This window comes from Silene latifolia, chromosome 2, assembly GCF_048544455.1.
Source record: "Silene latifolia isolate original U9 population chromosome 2, ASM4854445v1, whole genome shotgun sequence".
NCBI classification, from domain to species: Eukaryota; Viridiplantae; Streptophyta; class Magnoliopsida; order Caryophyllales; family Caryophyllaceae; genus Silene; species Silene latifolia.
The window spans coordinates 45,048,976-45,072,082 of record NC_133527.1 but is presented as its reverse complement, the minus strand read 5'-3'; the positions used below and the strand labels follow the sequence as shown (position 1 = coordinate 45,072,082).

Sequence of the window (23,107 nt, the reverse complement as noted above, 5' to 3'; positions counted from 1 at the left end):
CCCACTCGATAGAGTACCCATAAACACATAAAACCGTAGTATTACACACGTGGTTTCTCACCTTGAGGTGGTAATTGACCCGTCTTCCTTAAAGAGCTAGATGAGGCTAGTTCAGCCATTTGTTGCTCCAACATCTTGATTGCGGCATTGTGAGATTGATCATTGTTTTGGATTTGAGCCAACAATTCCCTTTGCATTTGTACTATCAAGCCCTCAAGTTTACCTCCCCCTTGGTTCTTTTGTTGGCCATTTTGAGGCGGTGGCCCTTGATTTTGTTGGTAGTTTTGTTGAGGTGGCCTTTGTTGGTTTTGATAACCCGATGGGGGATTATACTTTTGTTGTTGAGGGACATAGGCATTTTGTTGTGGGGGGGGGGGGGGGGGGGGTGAGATTGAGGGTTAAGCACATTGTTACTTCAATAAGACATATTGGAGTGGAATCTTGAATTCGGGTTATATGTATTTGAAAATATACCAGGTGGATAAGAACTTTGTCTTAGAGCTTAAAAAACATTTATCTCTTCAATAGTAGCTTGGCAATGAGCGGTGTAATGACCCGCACCTCCGCAATCGCCATAAACAATGATTTGAATAGTAGAGGACACGGCATTGAGTTGTTGAAGGGAATCTCTAGCATTTCGTTCTGCCAATTGTTGTTGGAGTAGGGCAATTTGAGCTAGTAAGACGGGATTGTCGGAGGATTCTTCTTTACCTTTGAGGGGCACACTTCGGGAATTGACATATTGTGCGTCATGGATCGCCATAGATTCGATCGTGGCATGAGCAATCGATGTCAATTTGATCAAACCGCCCATTGTTGACGGAATTAAGAATCCTTCGGGACTCGGCACAACATCCATTATAGAATGTACGTTATAGCTAGAAACCAATCATCCAACCCATGATGTGGGAATTGCCTTTGCAACTCTTTGTACCTCTCTCAAGCCTCATACAAGCTCTCAAGAGCTTGTTGACGTAATCCGGTGATTTGGATCCTTAAGGTTTGAGTTTTCTTCGGTGGAAAAAACTTTTGATAGAAAGCAAGAGCCAATTGTAGATACCTCATTTCTGCACCTCCCGCAAACCACCCGGTGATGATTGGGCCGCATGTTTGATACGCGGAGCGATTTGTGACAGTTCGTAAGATTATCGTCAAGTGTTTGCTCAAATATTAATGTCTACCTCTTAGTTGTCATCTACGTCCTGATACGGTCGTTTTGGCAGTAATTAGAGTACATTCGGAGTCCGGGTCAAAAACCGTCTCCATTTCTGATAACTGTTAAATCCCGAGTCAGAATGTTCTGGAATGTTCCGGATGTTTCTATTCCATATTTCACAAATTTTATCTTTTGGCAAATAATATCCCGTAATATTCATAAGATAATCGAATTATTTCCGTCCTACCATAACTCAAACGCGGAAATCTTTCTTCAGCAGGAGGAAACCTCCTGGGAATAGACGCAGCAGGTGCTGCGCCTCTTCCAAGAGACGCAGTGGCTGCTGCGCCTTTTCCCAGGCCCTTCTTTGCATGATTTACGTATCTTTTTCATATCTTTCCGAGATTCACTTCCAAAGAGTCTCCGAAACCCTATTCCCTTCACGTGATTAGTATAAATAGGAGCCTTCGCTCCTCATATTTCTCACGCGAGTGTCCGCCCTTCTCTTCTCCCTTTGCATTCTAGACTTCGTTCTTACTAATTGGCGCCTACGTGCTTGGACTTCCGACCACGTAAGCTCGGATCTTTCCGGGTACCAGCCTCTCCGTTGCATGACCGACCAATTTGACCAACTACACTCAATCAACTTTAATTAATCAATCGTTTTCCTCTTACGAGGGCACTCTCTTTGCATTCGCGTCGAGCATTCACTAATCGATATCTTAGTTCATCTCGTTTCGTCAATATGTAAGTCTGAGGGTGTATAATCCTATTTATTTATTGTATTTATTTATTTATGATCATCCATTGTAAGATTTATGTCGAGAACACCATTAGAACCGATTTCTAAAACCGTGCTTTAAAACTCTGTTTTGCGGATTTCCAGTAGACAGACGTCGAGAAAAGACGCAGCAACTGCTGCGCCTCTTCTAAGGAGCGCAGTTCCTGCTGCGCCTCTTCGTGAGGCTGCCGCAGTTCCTGCTTCTTTTCTTCTTCCTCGTCCTCTGTAATTCGCTTCTTTTTTATTTGTTATTTGTTCGTCCGTTAATTCTTTGATATAACCGTCACTGATAATTCACATGTATATTGTATCATATGATTCATCATTCGTTCTCATGTTTTATTCATCATAAATCCGACGTAAATCCCAAGTAATTCATATTTGCGGGTTTTCGTCATTAAATTCAATTCCGGGTTGTAGAGATTCAATTTGTTCATATTGGGTTTCTGGGATTCGTCTTTGATATATTTTACATCTGTTTATTCGCATATTCGTCATATATCATCATGTTTAGACTAGTTAATTGATTTCAATAGAGGACTCATTAATATTTATCACTTCTATCATTATTCCGTCATGTAATTAATCCGTTTGCATCCGTCTCATTCATGTTTTGCTGTTTTATGACCCATTCATATGTTAAATAACCTGTTAATCACTTTCATCCGAGTAAATAATTTTAATCCATCATTAAATCACCAATTAACATTAACGGCTTGCAAATACGGCTTCACAGCCAGAACTGAGCCAAGGAACAGACGCAGCGTCTGCTGCGCCTATTCCAAAAGACGCAGATCTGCTGCTGTTCCGGATGAGTTACGCCTCTGAACTCCTTTTTCGCCTTGACGTAATTAATTAGGCTACGTATTAATTAACTAATATCCGTATTATCACCTTCTAATTCCTGTTCGTTAATTTATTTAATTTTATTCTTTTATTTCTCTTTTTCTCAAATCATCCGTTTTAGCGGTATTTTCGACATAAATCGCCTATTCCATTGTAATTATTGTAATTTTCATCGTTGTAATTTATAGTTATTGTATTTCTTTTATTGTTTGTATGCTTTCACATGTAAATGAGCATTAAATCCAACTTCGACCCAATTGTGTGCTAATTACGTGTCAACCGACTTAGTATAAATTCTCACATGTTAGGTTTAATCTATGGATGTTGCATTACATGCATATAGCCGACGATATATCGAGTACGAATAACTTCCCTAATCATTAGTAGAGGCCGCTATCGAGGCGGGCGAGATTAGGTGTTCGATCAAAAGAGCTTCCTAATACGTACCCTCACCCCTTACTCCAGATCTCCGTGAGCACCCGTGTTCATTGGCATCCGCGAGAGTCATTCTAGACATAGAATGCTAAGGGTAACGATTGCTTAGTGTTCATGTCTTTACTTTGTGTCTTGACATGACACGAGGTATTCGAACGGTTCCAATTTCCCATAAAAATTGGTGGCGACTCCATACAAAATGCAAACGCTTGTCCCGTTTCTCACCAAGCGCCCCCGTGGGCGGCCCGCTGTCCACAGTTTGGCGACTCCGCTGGGGATCATACACTTACGTGTAGCATGGGTGAAACTTGAACAAGGTTAGGGAATAAATTTGTACAAGACAATTGTCGGTTTCCATAACTCGATCTTCCTAGATTGTTTATTCGGCCTTCCTAGGCCCAACCCAACCCATTCGACCAATCGTCCCGTCTAAACGGTCCTAATTCTTATTTGGGCCTAAGGATGGATAGCGATTGACGTCATCCATACCATGATGCTTACTCTTGTTTGTATCAAGGACTTTCACTACTTGAGGAAATGGACTAGGAATCGGCCTTACTCTTGTTTGGCACGAGCCTCTCCACAGACTTCGGGTTTGATGGTTCGGTATGGCAACCCACCCTTTAAACCAAAACCCTTTTAAATGCACTCAGCATCCCGTTATAATGCTTGTATAAATGTGTAAACCTTACGTGATCACCACTTCTAAACAAAACCATGACGAATTTTCAAAAAAATCAAAATCCTTATTTTCAAACAAGAATTTCGAAATAGGCCTTTAATTAGCGCAAAATCCGGTCAAAACTCCGTCCGTTTGTCGCGTCAAAATTCGGGCCACAAGCCCATTTCAAAACCTCACTTCGAGTCCACTCCTACAACTACACTACAGTTGACTAGGACACACATTTTCAAAGACCTTGTCTTTCTTCAAAACTCACTCAACACAAGTGGCGCACACCCACTTCACGAGTCAAGACTTTTCCTCTTTTAGCAAGTGTGATAGAATGGTCGATCGTGTTTTGATTCGTCGCCGATCTCTTATCAAGTTTCCAAGATGCCCGGATCAAGTGATGAAACAAACCTCCGGATCATAGGGACAACCGCAGCTGAGAAAAGACTCCAATACCTAGAGGAGCAATTGATGTACCTTAAGGGGGATGACATCTATAGGGAAAACAATCGCAAGTATGAAGCCGTCAATTCCAAATTACCAACTAACTTTAGCATGACGGATATCCCTAAGTTTAAAGGACATGAGAACCCTTTGAACCACATCCGCGCCTTCAAAGATTACATGTCTATCAAAGGCATCAAACCTGAGATGTTCTTAAGGATCTTTCCTTCATCTCTTGACACCATCCCAAAGCAATGGTTCTACACTTTAGATCACAAAAAGGTCGCTACTTGGGAGGACGCCGCAATCGAGTTCTCGAAACAATACGCGGATAATGCCGAGATCCAAGTCAACATGCGTACTCTAGAGGTTCTTACCCAAAATGACAAAGAAGGATTCACCGACTTCCTAAGTAGGTGGAGGAAGACTAGTACTCAACTAGTTGAACGCCCGGATGAGGCTACTCTTGTGGAAAAGTTCGTGGATAATCTCAAACCCATCTATGCCAGTCATTTGAGATATCAAAACATCAAGACTTTCAAGGACTTAACCGTACTAGGGACACGAATTGAAGATGACATCCGTAAAAGACTCTTGTCCAAAACGGTAGGTCGAGGATATCAAGGGTCCACAAGTCGTTCATACGGCTCTACTAGCAAGACCGATGAGGTTAACCTTCTCGAGCCATCCAAGAAAACTACCCCACCAAGGAAGTTCACAAACCTCGGGGATACGTACTCCAACGCTCTAAAAAGGCTAATGAAACAAGGTAAACTCCAACCCATTGGACCTACTCCCGAACCCGAAAAGAAATCCAAGTTCTGGGATGAAAATTCATACTGTGAGTACCATAGGGGCAAAGGGCACGACACAGAAAAATGCTACAAGTTGAAACACGTGCTTGAAGATATGATTGAAGATGGTCGACTTCCAATTCCACCAGGAGGTAAGCCCAACAACACTCAGAATCCTCTTGGAGTTCTAGTGATTACAAGTGACGAATCTACCTTAGATTGCTCACACCTCATTTCTCCCACCGAAAATGAAATTCATGCAATTGAGAAAGAAAGGCTCTACTCTACTATCTCCCCTACCATTTCCGACTTCATCACATGGGCAAGGAGTGTAGATAGACAAGTGTGGGAAGTAGAAAACATGGTAACAACCTTGCGCAATCCCAACGCAATACCTAAAGAACGCGTACCATTGATCTTCTCTCAAAATGCCACTATGCAAGAAGTAGTCACCGTGGTTGATAAACTAGTCGATCAAATCATACGACTAGAAAGTGATATCATGAGAATGAAGGAACTAGCTGCAGTCAATGGGGTTTGGGCCGATGATGATGAAGACGAATATCTCATTGAAAACTCCTTAGTCAAGGAAATAGTCCAAAATGGTGAAGACCAAGATGTGGATCACCTAACTCGTTCGGGTCGCCCATATCAAAGCACTACTCAAAACGGTCCAACCAACGTCATCACACCAAATGATAACGAAGATGACCCCACTGATCATTTGCTCAAGCAATTACAAAAACCAAGGCTGATCTTTCAGTCCGCAACTAGTGGCAAGCTCATTTCCACACCGCCAAGCTTTACTGCAAGCTTTGGCCAAATTGAATGTAGCACATAACTCCACTCCTGAAGATGTAGTCAACTTGGTCTTCCAAGAATCACCTAAGCTAAGTAATCCTATTACTTTCTCGGATGAAGACTTGCCACCTTTTGGCGCTAGTCACAACCTTGCTCTATACATCACTGTCATTTGTCTAAGGAAAAATGTGCCAATGACCTTGGTAGACGATGGCTCCGCGGTCAACGTCATACCCCTCAAAACGGCATACAAACTAGGCATGAAAGAGTCGGATTGGACTCCTACAAATCAAGGTGTTCGTGCATATGACGGTACGCGACGAAAAGTGGTAGGACTTGTTAACCTAACCATAGCCACGGGACCAATCGAACGGAAGGTTAACTTACAAATAGTGGACATCGAAGCTTCATTCAATATACTTCTGGGAAGGCCTTGGATTCATGCTTCCAAAGCGGTAACATCCACCCTTCATCAAAAGATCAAGATTCCACTAAATGGCAAAGTAGTGACGATCACTTCGTCACCCATCAAGGCCATAATCGAAAAGCAATCAAACAATCAAGTCCTTGCGGATCCCATATACGAACTTGGGGGCTTCCAAAGTGTAAACGTCATAGAAAGTGAGTTGGCACCCTTATACTATAATCCCTACTCTAACTTGGTGGTCAACCACATACTCAAATCCCAGGGATACTTCCCTGGAATGCCTTTAAACCCAATTCGGAAGAACACCTTCGCACCATACAAGGAAGGCAACTCGACAAGGATACCACTTGGACTAGGGTACAAACCCACAAAAGAAGAAGTTCTCGAAATGCTTGCCCAAGTCCAAAATCGCAAGCACGTGGGAGTCCAAATGAGGCTATATCTTCCCACTCTAAATGGGTACTTTGTTCAAGAAGGAAGTTCAGAACCCTTTCATGGATTTCCCGAACCTTGGCATTATCTTGAGAGGAAGTTAGCCGGAATCGAGATCTTTCACGATTGCTACTTCATTCCTCCCGAAACGGTTCCTACCGTCAAAACCCGTCAAGCACCTTGCTTCGACGAACAAGCTATTAGCCTATTGTTTGGAGAAGATCGATTCATTAGGGCCGCGCAGGATGAGATCATTACTATGATACTACAGGACGATCGCTTCAACCCCACCGCGTTGATCACGGAAATCGACACAAAGCAGCAGAAAGGGCGGAGAAAATCTATCAAATGGACCAACAACCAAGGAAGACTCTTCAAGCTCACTACTGGAGAAGGAGAGATGTTCAAAGGAGAACCAGAAGACGACGAGTTCGAGTCGGAGTCGGAGTCGGAGTCAGAGTCAGAGTCTAGAGGAGTCATTAGAGAATCTACTCCTGTTGTCATCCCCACTCCCTTCGTTTCCCCTAGCTTAGCCTCGAGTAGTCACGGTAGTTCGGGAAATGTCCCAACTACTGTCCCTTTGCCGCCACTGACCATGGATCAGTTGGCTTCTTTGTTTCAACTTTACTCAAATCTTAATATGAATAAATCAGGTTCTGCTTACTCTCTGTGTTCTTTCGAGTGCAATTCTGTTTATGATGATACTGAGGATGACCAAGACCCAGACTTGACCGAAATACCTCCCTGCGTAGCCAAAGAAATATTACAAGAAGGGGAAGGGGGACAAGTAATAGAAGATACCGAACCCATCAATGTTGGAACCGAACTAGAACCCAAAGAACTTAGGATAGGGACTACCTTGAGCTCTACCGAAAGGGCCGATTTCATAGACCTCCTAAATGAATTCAAAGACGTCTTCGCTTGGTCCTACAAAGACATGCCAGAGATCGACAGGGATATCGCCGAACATAGAATTCCGATTAAGCCGGGTTTCAAACCTGTGAAACAGAAGCTTCGACGAATGAGAACAGAATGGGCTCTAAAGATTAAGGAAGAAGTGGACAAGCAATTCAAAGCCGGGTTCATCAAAGTTTCCGAGTACTCTGACTGGGTAGCTAACATAGTACCCGTGCCCAAAAAGGATGGGAGAATCCGTGTTTGTGTTGACTTCAGGGACTTGAACAAAGCGAGTCCGAAAGATGACTTCCCTCTACCTCACATTGACATATTGGTGGACAATACTGCAGACCACGCATTACTATCCTTCATGGATGGATATGCGGGTTATAACCAAATCAAGATGGCCATGGAAGATATGCACAAGACCGCATTCGTCACCCAATGGGGAACATATTGATATACAAAGAATGCCATTCGGATTGATTAACGCCGGAGCTACATACCAACGCACCGCAACTACACTCCTACATGACATGATGCACAAAGAAGTTGAGGTATATGTAGATGACATGATCGTCAAATCCAAGGAAAGAGAGGGACATATTGCAAACCTTCGCAAGTTCTTCGCGAGGCTACGAAAGTACAACATGAGACACAATCCTCAGAAATGCACATTCGGGGTAACATCCGGAAAACTCCTGGGATATGTCGTTAGCCAACGCGGTATAGAAATAGATCCCTCAAAAATCAAAGCTCTGATCGAAATGCCACAACCCCAAACAGAAAAAGAAGTCAGAGGATTCCTGGGAAAAGTACAGTACATAAGTCGATTCATATCGAAACTCACGATGATTTGTGAGCCTATCTTCAAGAAACTCAAGAAAACAGACCACACCATATGGGATGATGATTGTCAAAAGGCGTTTGACCGAATCAAGGAGATATTGGCTAAACCACCAGTGCTCATGCCACCGTAACGAGATCAACCTCTTGGTTTATATCTCACAGTAACTGAAACCGCCATGGGTGCCATGCTAGCTCAAACTGTAGGAAGCGAAGAAAGAGCTATTTACTATCTAAGTAAGAAGTTTTTGGAGTATGAGTGCAAATACTCGCAACTCGAAAAGACATGCCTCGCTCTTGTGTGGGCAACGAAGAAGCTACGTCACTACATGCTTAGCTACTCCGTCAAGATATACTCCAAAATGGATCCAGTCAAATACCTCTTCGAGAAACCCGTCCTCAACGGACGTCTGGCAAGATGGACTCTGATGCTCTCAGAATTCGACCTCAAATATGTTCCACTGAAAGTCATAAAAGGTCTCGCCGTCGCCGAATTCTTCGCAGAAAATCCTATCAACGACGCACAAACCATAGATACTTGGTCATTTCCCGACGAGGATATACTTCAAACAGACATAGACTCCTGGGACCTATACTTTGACGGAGCATCAAACTTAAGAGGATTTGGAATAGGAGTGTTGCTCATTTCTCCTGAAGGTGAGCATACACCGATTGCTGTCAAACTCGACTTCGAGGTGACAAACAACGCCGCAGAATACGAAGCTTGTCTCATTGGGCTACAAGCGGCAGTAAGCTTAGGTATCAAAAACCTCCGAGTACATGGGGATTCATCGCTGATCATCAACCAAGTTACAGGATCCTGGAAAATCCGAAGCGAAAGCCTCGCACCCTATCAGGCTAGGATAGACCAAGTCGCTCAATTCTTTGATCACGTAACATACCTACACCTACCTCGGGAGGAAAATCAATTTGCAGACGCTCTTGCGAAACTTGCATCTCTAATATATATGCCAGATCACATGGTAGACATGCCCTTGTGTATCGAACGACGGTCAGAGCCGACTTATGTCCATCAAATCACCGATGAAGAGGAAATCGCACAGGAACCCTGGTTCCAAGCAATCCTGAATTTCAAGCTTAATGGTACCTATCCACCAGATATGGACAAAAGGGGACAACGTGCTATACGCCTATTAGCTTCCCAATACATTCTGATGCAAGGAGAATTATACAAAAGAACACCTCTTGGTGTAGTCCTACGTTGCCTCGATCATTCACAGGCACGAAAGGTGATGGAAGAAGTCCACGACGGAGAATGCGGTCCTCACATGAGTGGGCCCATGATGGCAAAGAAAATCACACGCTTAGGGTTTTATTGGACCACAATGGAATCCGATTGCATCAATACGTGAGACATTGCCACAATTGCCAAATCTTCGGGAATGTAAAACATGTCCCTCCTTCGTTGCTATACACGATGACATCTCCTTGGCCATTCTCTGCATGGGGAATTGACATAATCGGGAAAATAACCCCAGCCGGAACAGGAGGTCACTGTTTCATTCTAGTAGCAATCGACTATTTCACCAAGTGGGTAGAAGCGGCTTCCTACACTAGTCTTACGGCTAAAAATGTGGCCAAATTCATACAAAACAACATCATCTGTCGATATGGTTGCCCACATGAGATCATCAGCGATAATGGGTCACACTTCCAAGCCGAAACCGAGCAATTGCTAGCCAAATATAAGATTAATCATCACCACTCTTCGCCCTATAGACCACAGACTAACGGCGCAGTAGAAGCGGCAAACAAGAACGTTGTCACAATTCTCAAGAAAATGACTGACAACTATAGAGATTGGCCAAGCAAGATACCCTTTGCTTTGTGGGGGTACCGTACATCTGTTAGAACGCCCACTGGGGCTACTCCTTTCTATTTGACCTACGGCATGGAAGCCGTACAACCAGTCGAGCTAGAAATACCATCCTTACGTATTCTACTCGAAAGTCAAATCCCTGAAGCCGATTGGAAGAGGGATAGATATGAAGAACTCATCCTCCTGGATGAACGTAGGCTACGCGCCTTACACAATGTCCAAACATATCAAGCCCGTATCAAACGAGCTTTCAACAAAAGGGTTAGGCCAAGAAACATCAAAGAAGGAGACTTAGTACTCAAATCGGTTAGAGCTCTTTTACCTGTCGACCCAAGGGGAAAATTCAAACCTAATTGGGTCGGACCATATCTAGTCAAATCCATACTCCCAGGGGGTGCGGTTAGAATCACAGACCTAGATGGGAATGAGTTTTCAAATCCCACAAACCTTGACCAATTGAAACGATACTATGCCTAGAATAGGACCACACACGCGCCTCGCGTAAACCCATGTGTCGCTCTTGTGGCACTAAATAAACGGCCCCTGGCCGGGCTGAAATAAGCTAGTGTCACTATGCTCTTGCATTTTGACAAGATTGTCATCCTCATATCATCAAATAAACTAAATTCGCACCTTGAGAACAAGCAAAAGCTCATGCTTATTTTCTATGTTCATTACAAGCTCTTGCTTCGAACAATTATTCTTTTACATTTACTCGAACTACGCGCAAGGGTTTGATTTCGCTTTTTTAAAGTGAATACGTAGGCAATCCTTCACGGGATTCAACCCATTATATCTAAAATGTAAATAGAAGGACATTTGCATTGCATTTGAAATTCGACAAGAATAATAAAAGAAAATCACAACGGTTTCATAACCATTTAACCTTTTTTTATTCCATTCGCTTTCTAATAATAATAGTACGTTACATAATAAAAATAGAATAGGCTAGGATTCTAAAAATCCCTCCTTTTTATTACAACAATAATAATAATAATCAAATAATAAATAAGGACTCGGGCTATTCCTCCATCTTCCCCTTGCCCTTGTCATTCTTGTCATATTTCTTGTCACGACCTCGAGCCGGACGCTCTTGCACCACTTCAGACCTAATCACCAACGGTCTTTCTCGAAGCCTGACTCTTCCATTCTTGCCAACCACCATTTCCGCAACAGAGTAGTCTTTGATTTCTTCAAGGATGAATGACTGAAATCCAGCTTCTTCTTCTCCTTCTCGTCGATGCTTCTCCTTCTCTTTCTCTCCTTCGTGCACCTTGTAGTCAACAGGCTCGCGTTTCCTCAGTCTTTCGCGTTCTTCCGAAGTTGCAGCCTTTCTCCACCTCAGATAGGAATCCGACACCCACAAAGCATTGGCGGAGAAGCTCAAGAACCATATGTTTCTTTGGGCCCATTTAATGGCCCACTCTATTCGGCTCTCGGTGGTAAGCGCTACAGCAGTCTGCGGAACGGTATCAAGCCTCGGGATAGTCTGCTTCAGCCCAACTTGCCTCATCAATCTTTCCGGAAAGATGCATACCATGAACTCCAATCCCGGAATGCGCACAGACCTAGTGGGATCCAAAGAAGATACTCCAATGACAGACTTGAGGTGCCACCACGGTACGACCCACCTAATCAGCGGGCCATCATCGTTCTTCAGCTTGTTCTTCCAATAGTCACAGACCCGGGTGAAGTCCACCATGTACAACCGCGTCCTCATCGCAATCATACGGGAATGATAGGAAAGTGCATGAACTAGGGGCTCGAGCAGTCGGAGCCGTTCCATAAGCCAAACCTACCAAAAGCAGGTATTAGACACCAAAACAAAAGAAAGAAAAAAGAAAAAAAAAGAAAGAAAAAAGAAAAAAAAAGAAAAAAAAAACGAAGAGAAAGAAAAGAAAAAAAAGGGGTGTCTTTTACCTGTAAGATAACGGGACTCCCCAAAAGTGGCAGATCGTGGTTGGATTTCCTATTATCCAAACCCAAGATAATCTCCCCTAAGCATAAACAAGCTGGGCTCCTGCGCAGCTCCATTTGCTCGATAAGACCCAAAAGACGGGGATCACCTCGCAAATCTTCATCAACGTGTCCGTGGAAGACATACACATGCAGCAAACAAAAGCCAAATGCCCTCCTCCTGGCAACATAGGAAACAGTAGGGTCGGCCCTGTTAATGAATCGGTCTACAAAGTCCAGCATTCTCACGCCTTTCGGGGTAACTAAGCGATCCACCTCAAGTCTAGTCAATCCGAGCAGGTCTCTGAATTTGCTCTTATACCCTTGTGAAGTGGAAGGAATGGCAGGTAAATGCTCGGGGTCCCACCCACCAATAGCAGCAATTTCTTCCTAAAAGGACAAATATCACCACCGGGAACGCGAAAACATGATAATTTGGGTCCCAATAGTCAAGGCAAGCATCCAAGAACGGTTTTACAACCTTAATGAGTTTCAAACTCAATAGAGACCCAAGGTTATGAGCACCCATCTCGTGCTTCTCAATATTCGAGAATTCATTAGTCCATTCCTTCAAGCGGATCTCCAAAGTATTCATGATGACAATTTTCTCTTGAAAATTTATTTTGGGAGTTTTTATGTGGATAGACGAAGAAGAGACGGAAGAATTATATGATCTAAAGCTTCATCGACGCTTCTATTTATACTAATTGCTGTTTCCAAAAATCCGCCAGAAAAGACCGGCTTGGGAACAGGCGCAGCGCCTCTTGCGCTATTCAAAGGACGCGCTCATGCTGCGCGCTCTTCCCCAGGCTCACTTTCTGCGATTTCCGCGTTTGTATCTTTCCTAATTCTATAACGAATAATTTCCTATTCCTACGGGATTTTATTTTGGTAAATACGAGCAGTTTACCATGTTTCAAGTTTCCTAAATTCGCGGGCACGCATTTCGAGGCGACGTCGACACCTTCGCCATTTTCATCGTACTTAATTCTTCTTTTTATTATTATTTTAATTCATTTATTTATTCTTAGGAAATAAATTTCATTTTTTTTTCATTTTTAGGAAGTAAATTTCATTTTTAGGAAATAATTTTCTTTTGTTTTCATTTTTAACGAATTTCAACATTTTCATTTCTACACTTGTAGATTTCTCTTTTTTCTTTTTTTTTAGGGGGTAACCCTCCCTACCGTCCGGTCATTTCCGGCAAATTTTTTGCATTTTTGTGTCCTTTTGAGTCTCATTTTTGCGCTAATTAAGACCATATGTGCATAAAATGTATGTTTTGGTGTGATTTCCATGTAAATTTCGGCAGCATGACGGCGTAAACCGTTGTCTACCAAACCTGTTCAAGAACTAACCTGCAGGTACAAGCAACACAACCCAGCAGCAAGGGCACTCAGGCCATCATATATACAAATGTACAAGCAAACTGGGGGCTTGCGCCCCAAACAAAGTCCAAAATATGTTCAAAATCAAATGTCCAAAATGTACAAATCTACAAAACTACACAAAACTACTGCTGGGCGCCCTCCAACTCGGCAACTCTTGCCGCAAGAACGGCATTCTCGGCATCCCGAAACTCGAGCTCCCTCAACAAGCGAGCCGTCTCCTCCCGAGACTGGGCCAACTCTCGCTCCAGCTCGCGGTCACCCTGTAAACAAGAAATTGGCTCATGTCAATCAATTCAAGCAAGATCAAAAATAAAAAAAAACCAAAAATCAAAAGAAATCAAATGAGGTTCATACCTGACGACCTCGACCACCGACGAGTGCCTCGATGGCAGTAGCTCGCAGCCGGTTGGCCACCCTCCATAGTGCCACGAACCGGGATGGCGCAACCTGCATTTTCAAAAGAAATTCTCAGCAAATTGAACAAGTTCAATCAAATGTGTTCTTACACAAAAGTTATATAAACAGGAAGCTTACCCTCCGAATCAGATGCTGCCAGTCGTCTAGGCCAACATCCGTCACAGCTACGTTAAAGTCACGCAACTCGGAGATCGTCGTCCTCCCGGTCGCGTCAGTGTACTCAAGGGTCTCGGGGTACTCTTGAGGCTCGATGCCCGCCGCCTCAACCTCCTGCAAAGACAAATAGCTCTCGTTAACTGACGATCTTTCGTCGCAAATCCGCTAAAATCAAATCAAACGAAAGTAAAAGATACTCACCACTACCGGCCAGTACGCCAACCTCCCGTAAAGGAACGCCGAGTAGTCCTCGCCAGGCAGAAGAAGGTCGTCGCCACTGGCACCAGCCAAGTCCGCCTCCCTCTCAGCCTCAGAAGGCTCCCTAAACATCGTCCTGGGAGGATCGATGGGAACCGTCAACGCGTCCCGAGAGCACTGACGAGCCAACCGCTCGCCCAGATACCACACAGGACCCATCGACGTCCACAACAGCAGCCTACTCGGGCTCCTAGGTCGAAGGACCTCAGCGACAAAAGGAGGCGCTCTAGCGTACTCCGCCCAAGGTCTGGGCACCCACTGCGACAATATAAAGGCAAAGGTCATTCCTATGATCAATTAAAAGCAAAGTACAAGAAGTATGAATAAATACAAATGGGATACTCACGTTGCTCAGCTGAAGAGCGTTCACGTCCCGCCGGTAGACATTGTGAGAAGAACGCTTGCTCTTCGTCCGGCACATGACCCAATCCCTCACAACGGGATAAGCCCTCTCCAGCGGCTCCGTCCTCTTGGGCGCGAGACTCGGGAAGTAAGAGTACACCCACGCCTGTAAAACAGAATAATCATTGACGATCTTTCGTGATTTGATAAAGAAAGGAACTTGCTTTGATCTGAAAAAGGAAGGTTCATACCTCCAACAGTAGTCCAGGTCCGACAGCGCCGGGAGAAGTCCCCTTCTCCATCAACTCCGGACGAACCATGGCCCTCATAAAGCGGATGAGGACCGCAAAACCAGAAGACCCGGTCCCAGCGCCCTAGGGAACTCGGGTCGAAAGAAAGGGAAGAAGCTTCGTCGATAGCCTCTCGCCCTTGTCTCCGAGGTAAATCGAAGACAGAACCGCCAAAGCCACGGACGAGCCCTCTGCTCACCAGTTGTACAGGAGGAGGAGCTGTCTCCCTCCCATCGATCGTCACCGGCCCGGGGTCTTCCCCGCAAAGTAGTCTCGGACGTAGGTGCGGGTACCAAACCCGATCGCAACACCTTCGGCGATAAGTTCCACCCGATCAATCTCCTCGCCTCGGCCGAATCCGCCCTCATGGCGCTCTCCGGCCACACCATCTCCTCGGTCCCACACGGCGGACACCACGAGAAATCATGCCGTAATCCTCCGGTAACTCCCACCTCACCGAAAGATAGGTGAAACGTGGAAGTCGTATCCCAGAATCGATCCAAGAAAGCGCGGACCAGGCTAAGGTTGGCCCGCAACTTCCTCTTCACGATATCCCTCCAGACCTGAACCAGAGGACCGAACGCTCCACGCTCGATCATGGCCCTCTCCTCCGCCGACAGCCGCTCGTAGTGCTCCATCGCTGTCGTGTAACCCGAGAATGACCTGATGTTCCCGGCCTCCTATTATGATTTGAAACAAAGCTATCTTTAGTTTTGAATGAAATTCGAAAGAACTTTGGACAAAAAGAATGAAAGGGAATAGGTAATGAGTAGTGAATTCTTATTTACCAAGCTCTTCACCGTCCTATAGGACAGGTGACCCTCTGCAGCCCACACAAGGTGCCTACGCTCCCAGGTCTCAGCCCACGCAGGAGCTCCTCTCAGCTGTCGACCTCCTCGCCCGACGTTAGCCCGTCTCGGGGCCTCCTCCTCCTCGGCAGCCTCCTCCTCGTGAGTCTCGTCTCCAGCAGCCATCACCGCAGCGGTGAAGGCCTGCTCTAAAGCCTCCTCAACCGTAACAACGTCTATCTCCATGGGAGCTCTCCCAGAAGTAGAAGCCTCATCACCTGCAACGTTAAAGCAAATTCAGGCCGCGTCATACGACGATAAGCCTTTGTTAAGGGGTTTTCGAGCCCTCAAGGCCCTGAAATCGCCCCCTTTCTGGCCATCTTTGGCCATATTCCCGCCAACCCGATCACTCATGTGATAAATTGGGTCAAGTCAAGTCCAGTTCAAAGCCTAGTTCCGGGTTCGAGTCGAAAATTCGGCAGCATTTCGTTATAACGGCGATTATGCCCTAAAAGGTGTCCTGAAAAAGTTGTCACAAACCAAAATTCCGAGATGGTATAAAGTTTACCCATCATCCAAGGATCCCAAATAACAAGTTTCATCGCAAATGGGCAATCCTAAGGCTATTTTCGAAGCAATTTACTGGTCTAGTCAGAAAACCGTCTCAAAATTCATTCAAAGGCTCAAAACCCGATGAAAATTCGAAGCAAACACATGGTTATGTTCCTAACATCACCTACTATCCATTTCTAGCATCAATTTGGCAAAGCAAATCCATTTGGGGGAAAAGCCCCAAATTTTCGATCAAAAGGGTCGAAAACCCTAAATCTCGCGGCTCAAAATTCGACAAATGCAGGAGATTAATGCAAGATTAAGATACGTACCTCGATTAGTCATGTTTAAAGCAAGCTTTTGAATCAAACCTTGATAGAAATGGTGAAGATTTGAGAGAGAAATGCAAGAATTATGTTTCGAAATAACGAAACACAATCCTTCTGAGTTCGCGTTTTTACGCAGAAATAGCCAAATTGGGGAAAAGACGCAGCAGGCGCTGCGCCTCTTCCAAGAGACGCAGCTCTTGCTGCGCCTCTTCCTTGTGTTCCCTCCATACGGATTTTCAAAAATTCGTTATGAGTTCATTATTCGTGGGCCCATCTTTGGTGCGCCTCTTCTTCAACGCTGTTATATTCTTTTGGTCCGTTTCGATGATTTTCTTTCGTTCCGGCCCGCATTTTATCCCGCGCAGCAGAGATTTTGCGTATTGCTCAAGATCATTATATCCAGTAGCGCAGTAGTATTTTTGCAAGATCGCTCACTCAAGATTTCTCCCACGACGATCAAGATGTTCCTAGTCGTCAAAATATTCCCCAGCAAGAGTTTGTTTGAGACCGACGCAAGCAGATTCAACCTTAAGTTTTGCCAGAAGTTCGCTTGAGACCGACGCAAGCGGATTCCCCAACAGTTTCTACTGACGTCCTGCTGCTTTCAATATTTCTTGTTTCCCCGCGAGTTCGACCAAAGTTCCCTCAGACCCTAATGCCTTCGAGCACCAAGTTATCTTCGGACCAAAGAGTTTTGCCGAAGCGTCTTCGATCCCGCTTCACCCGGGGTATCTCGGTATGGTCTCTTCTTATGGCTGGCGAGCCTCCTTACGTAGTCTAATGGACTTTAAACGACCCTCCCCGATAGTCGACAGACTCTAAAATGTTCCCGACGACAGGTCCTTGGTTCCGACCCCTTGAGCCGCCTCGCGTCGCCATAGTCGTCAGGTTGTAATCTTCGATTGACCTGATGGCTATACTTTGACTTTCGCCTTGTCCAAGCCTCAGTCAAAGTGGGGGCTCTGTAGATACCTCATTTCTGCACCTCCCGCAAACCACCCGGTGATGATTGGGCCGCATGTTTGATACGCGGAGCGATTTGTGACAGTTCGTAAGATTATCGTCAAGTGTTTGCTCAAATATTAATGTCTACCTCTTAGTTGTCATCTACGTCCTGATACGGTCGTTTTGGCGAGTAATTAGAGTACATTCGAGTCCGGTCAAAAACCGTCTCCATTTCTGATAACTGTTAAATCCCGAGTCAGAATGTTCTGGAATATTCCGGATGTTTCTATTCCATATTTCACAAATTTTATCTTTTGGCAAATAATATCCCGTAATATTCATAAGATAATCGAATTATTTCCGTCCTACCATAACTCAAACGCGGAAATCTTTCTTCAGCAGGGAAACCTCCTGGGAATAGACGCAGCAGGTGCTGCGCCTCTTCCAAGAGACGCAGTGGCTGCTGCGCCTTTTCCCGGGCCCTTCTTTGCATGATTTACGTATCTTTTTCATATCTTTCCGAGATTCACTTCTAAAGAGTCTCCGAAACCCTATTCCCTTCACGTGATTAGTATAAATAGGAGCCTTCGCTCCTCATATTTCTCACGCGAGTGTCCGCCCTTCTCTTCTCCCTTTGCATTCTAGACTTCGTTCTTACTAATTGGCGCCTACGTGCTTGGACTTCCGACCACGTAAGCTCGGATCTTTCCGGGTACCAGCCTCTCCGTTGCATGACCGACCAATTTGACCAACTACACTCAATCAACTTTAATTAATCAATCGTTTTCCTCTTACGAGGGCACTCTCTTTGCATTCGCGTCGAGCATTCACTAATCGATATCTTAGTTCATCTCGTTTCGTCAACATGTAAGTCTGAGGGTGTATAATTCTCTTTATTTATTGTATTTATTTATTTATGATCATCCATTGTAAGATTTATGTCGAGAACACCATTAGAACCGATTTCTAAAACCGTGCTTTAAAACTCTGTTTTGCGGATTTCCAGTAGACAGACGTCGAGAAAAGACGCAAAGAATCGCTGCTGCGCCTTTCGAAGGAGCGCAGCCTGCTGCGCCTCTTCGTGAGGCCGCCAGCAGATTCTCGCTTCTTTTCTTCTTCCTCGTCCTCTGTAATTCGCTTTTTTTTTATTTGTTATTTGTTCGTCCGTTAATTCTTTGATATAACCGTCACTGATAATTCACATGTATATTGTATCATATGATTCATCATTTGTTCTCATGTTTTATTCATCATAAATCCGACGTAAATCCCAAGTAATTCATATTTGCGGGTTTTCGTCATTAAATTCAATTCCGGGTTGTAGAGATTCAATTTGTTCATATTGGGTTTCTGGGATTCGTCTTTGATATATTTTACATCTGTTTATTCGCATATTCGTCATATATCATCATGTTTAGACTAGTTAATTGATTTCAATAGAGGACTCATTAATATTTATCACTTCTATCATTATTCCGTCATGTAATTAATCCGTTTGCATCCGTCTCATTCATGTTTTGCTGTTTTATGACCCATTCATATGTTAAATAACCTGTTAATCACTTTCATCCGAGTAAATAATTTTAATCCATCATTAAATCACCAATTAACATTAACGGCTTGCAAATACGGCTTCACAGCCAGAACTGAGCCAAGGAACAGACGCAGCGTCTGCTGCGCCTATTCCAAAAGACGCAGTCCTGCTGCGCCTGTTCCAGGATGAGTTCTGCCTCTGAACTCCTTTTCTGCCTTGACGTAATTAATTAGGCTACGTATTAATTAACTAATATCCGTATTATCACCTTCTAATTCATGTTCGTTAATTTATTTAATTTTATTCTTTTATTTCTCTTTTTCTCAAATCATCCGTTTTAACGGTATTTTCGACATAAATCGCCTATTCCATTGTAATTATTGTAATTTTCATCGTTGTAATTTATAGTTATTGTATTTCTTTTATTGTTTGTATGCTTTCACATGTAAATGAGCATTAAATCCAACTTCGACCCAATTGTGTGCTAATTACGTGTCAACCGACTTAGTATAAATTCTCACATGTTAGGTTTAATCTATGGATGTTGCATTACATGCATATAGCCGACGATATATCGAGTACGAATAACTTCCCTAATCATTAGTAGAGGCCGCTATCGAGGCGGGCGGGATTAGGTGTTCGATCAAAAGAGCTTCCTAATACGTACCCTCACCCCTTACTCCAGATCTCCGTGAGCACCCGTGTTCATTGGCATCCGCGAGAGTCATTCTAGACATAGAATGCTAAGGGTAACGATTGCTTAGTGTTCATGTCTTTACTTTGTGTCTTGACATGACACGAGGTATTCGAACGGTTCCAATTTCCCATAAAAATTGGTGGCGACTCCATACAAAATGCAAACGCTTGTCCCGTTTCTCACCAAGCGCCCCCGTGGGCGGCCCGCTGTCCACACCAATGTCTCCCAATTTGTGATTCCCATAGCGGTGCGGTCAAGGCTTTTGATCCAAAGCTTTGCCTTGTCCTTCAAAGAGAAAGGAAAAAGTATTTCCCTTATTTGGGCTTGGGTGACGCCGGTTTGTCGGATCATGAAGCAATAATCGCAAAAATTTTGCACATGCAAATTGGGATCCTCCAAAAGACTTCCCCCAAATTGCTTCCTCTCCACAAGGCTAATGAAAGCTGGCTTGATCTCGAATTTCGGCGCGGTAATTTGAGTAGTTGTGATACCGGCCGGAAGCATGGTCGCGGTGAGCTTTTAGTGATCGTAAAGTTTCACCATTTTTTTAGTTGGAGATGGTGGTGGTGGTGGAGATGATGAACTTGAAACCTCCTCCTCTTCAAGAGCTTCTAGATCGTCTAAGTAAGACTTTCTAGCACTTTTAACTTGTACGGGAGAAACAGCTTCTTTCACTTCTTTCCAAAAACGGTCTCAAGGAACAAGTGTTCCTCAAGACAAATAGAAAACACGATAAAAATCGACAAATCAGTACGCAATAAAACCATGCTCCCCGGCAACAGCGCCAAAATTTGATAGGCTATCGCACACCTATGCAAAGATAATTACCCTAGACACAAATTAATGTAGTAATAGGGGTCGAACACAAGGAGACGAGAAGTGCGTTATGAAATGCTATGGAAAGATTTCTATCAAGGTCGATTACGTTTGGTTTGGTTTGGTTTGTTGGTTGGTTTGATGATTAGCAAATATAAATTATAAAGGTGTAAACTATATGATAAAAGGAGTCTAGGGGAGTCGGGTCACACATGCAAATGTAAATATATGTTCATGCTAAACTCGGTATATTAACATTGTCAATTGTTTAGGCTTAGAGACACCCACTTTACGATATTAGTGTCAACCATAGACCAGGTCCTAGAGAAACTCTCGTTTATGACTAGGTCGTCCTACTACACATGCTTAGTCTAATCCGATTCCGTACCTCTCAACTTATAGAATGAATTAATAAACTTAATCTACGATTACGACCAATAACCAAAGATTAAACAGTGTGGCGCAAACATGTGATATAAACAATTAGACAATATTATATCAACCTAATTTATCATTTTACATATTTGATTTTACATGGCTTCCCTAGCCCCTAGACTAAGGGAATTTAGCTACTCATATTAAATTGTAAATTATAAATTATGTTGAATGAAATGCTAAAAAACATGATTACAGAAATGATAATAAATGATAAAACATAAAATATAAGATTAAACTATGTGATATAATAAAAGTACTAATGATAAAATTATGTGATAACTAAATGGAAATGTAAACTAGATAAAGAATAATTAGATTACCGAAATAAGGAATTAGAACTTGAATTGCAAGGAAGAACAAAGGAGAACCAAATGCTTGAATAAATTAGAACCAAATGTTTAACATCAACTAAAAGCTTAACAATAATAAAAATAAAGATGAAAACTAAGAGAGAATTTTGTGCTTAAGGCTGTTAGAGACGTAAAATAAGATGTAAGAAGATATCCCTAATGACGGATTAAGACATCTATTTATAAGAAAATAGGGGCATAACGTAAGAATTCAAGAGGGGGTAAACCCCGATCGGTAGGGGTGAGCAAAAATATACGGAACGTTTTTAATATACGGATACGATACGGTATATGGTTTCAATTAAACGTATTTCCGTATATACGATATGGATTTCCGTATACACGATACGGTTTTCAAAAAACCGTATCGTATCCGGGTCGGCCAAAAACGAATCCGGGTATTTGGTTTCTGATACGGTTTTTGAAAATAAATAAAAAAAACCAAAAATATCTTACAAAAACTAAATAATTTAACCAAAATCACTTTAACTTGTCCACTTTCTTTTTCCCTAATACATTTGTATAATGAATATTGAAATTTTGATTATTTTAATATGTAACCTATTATTAATTTAAGTTAGGGTGTACCTGTTTTATCGCGTATGCAATAAATTGAATAACAAACAAGTGAAATCCGTATCCGGGTATACGAAAACCGGATATACGAAAAAATCGGGTATACGAAAACCGGGTATACGGTTAAACCGGGTCGGATCCGTATCGACAAAATTGTGAATTTAAAAACCGTATACCCGATACGGTTTTCAAAACCGCATCGGGTATACGGTTTTGCTCAGCCCTACCGATCGGGGTTGCCAGCCCCGATCGAGGGCGTGGTTATCCGAGTTTGTTTTCTTAATTCATTGATTAAATGCTCGAGGAATCTCAATGCAACTCCTAAATGCCTCTTTAATCTCCGGTTGAATGTGTTAATAGGCACATTAAGACCTTCCAAAGAGCATACTAAGTTGAGCATCCTAAGTAGCATTTGTGGACTTTGCATTTTGGGCTTGACTTTTATTTGGCTTTGTTTTGCATTTCTTCATTTTAGTCCATAACTTTTACCATGCAAATCCATGCAACATCTCTTGGTTGGTCCATCATGCTCTTCTATTTAGCCTTGCTTCTAGTGTTTGCAAAATATGTAGAATTATGCTCCTAAAAGCTCAAATACTTACAAAATATGACAAACCATGCAAATACAACTAGAATGAAATATTAGCTCAATAACACTAAGATTAGTGCAAATTAGCGTGTAAAATAGAGCTAAATTATGGGGTTAAAGTGTATATAAAATGGACTCATCAACGGAAATACATGGTGATTACTTGTAAAAATACGCAAATACATGGTGGTTATTTGTAATTTTTTCTTAAAATTATGGAACTTTGAAAGATGGAACTTATACACATACACACACAATTGTTATGAAAAAGTTACATTAAATTTTATTTATTATACAAAAGAAGCATGTATATA

General features: G+C 43.1%; 1 non-coding gene across 1 annotated transcript; it reads left to right on the top strand.

Annotated features, from left to right (window-relative positions):
- The first annotated feature begins 895 nt into the window (after positions 1–895).
- LOC141644513 (small nucleolar RNA R71) lies at positions 896–1,003 on the top strand. Its single transcript, XR_012544128.1, has one exon. It is a non-coding gene; the product is annotated as a small nucleolar RNA R71 (small nucleolar RNA).
- The last annotated feature ends 22,104 nt before the right edge of the window (positions 1,004–23,107 follow it).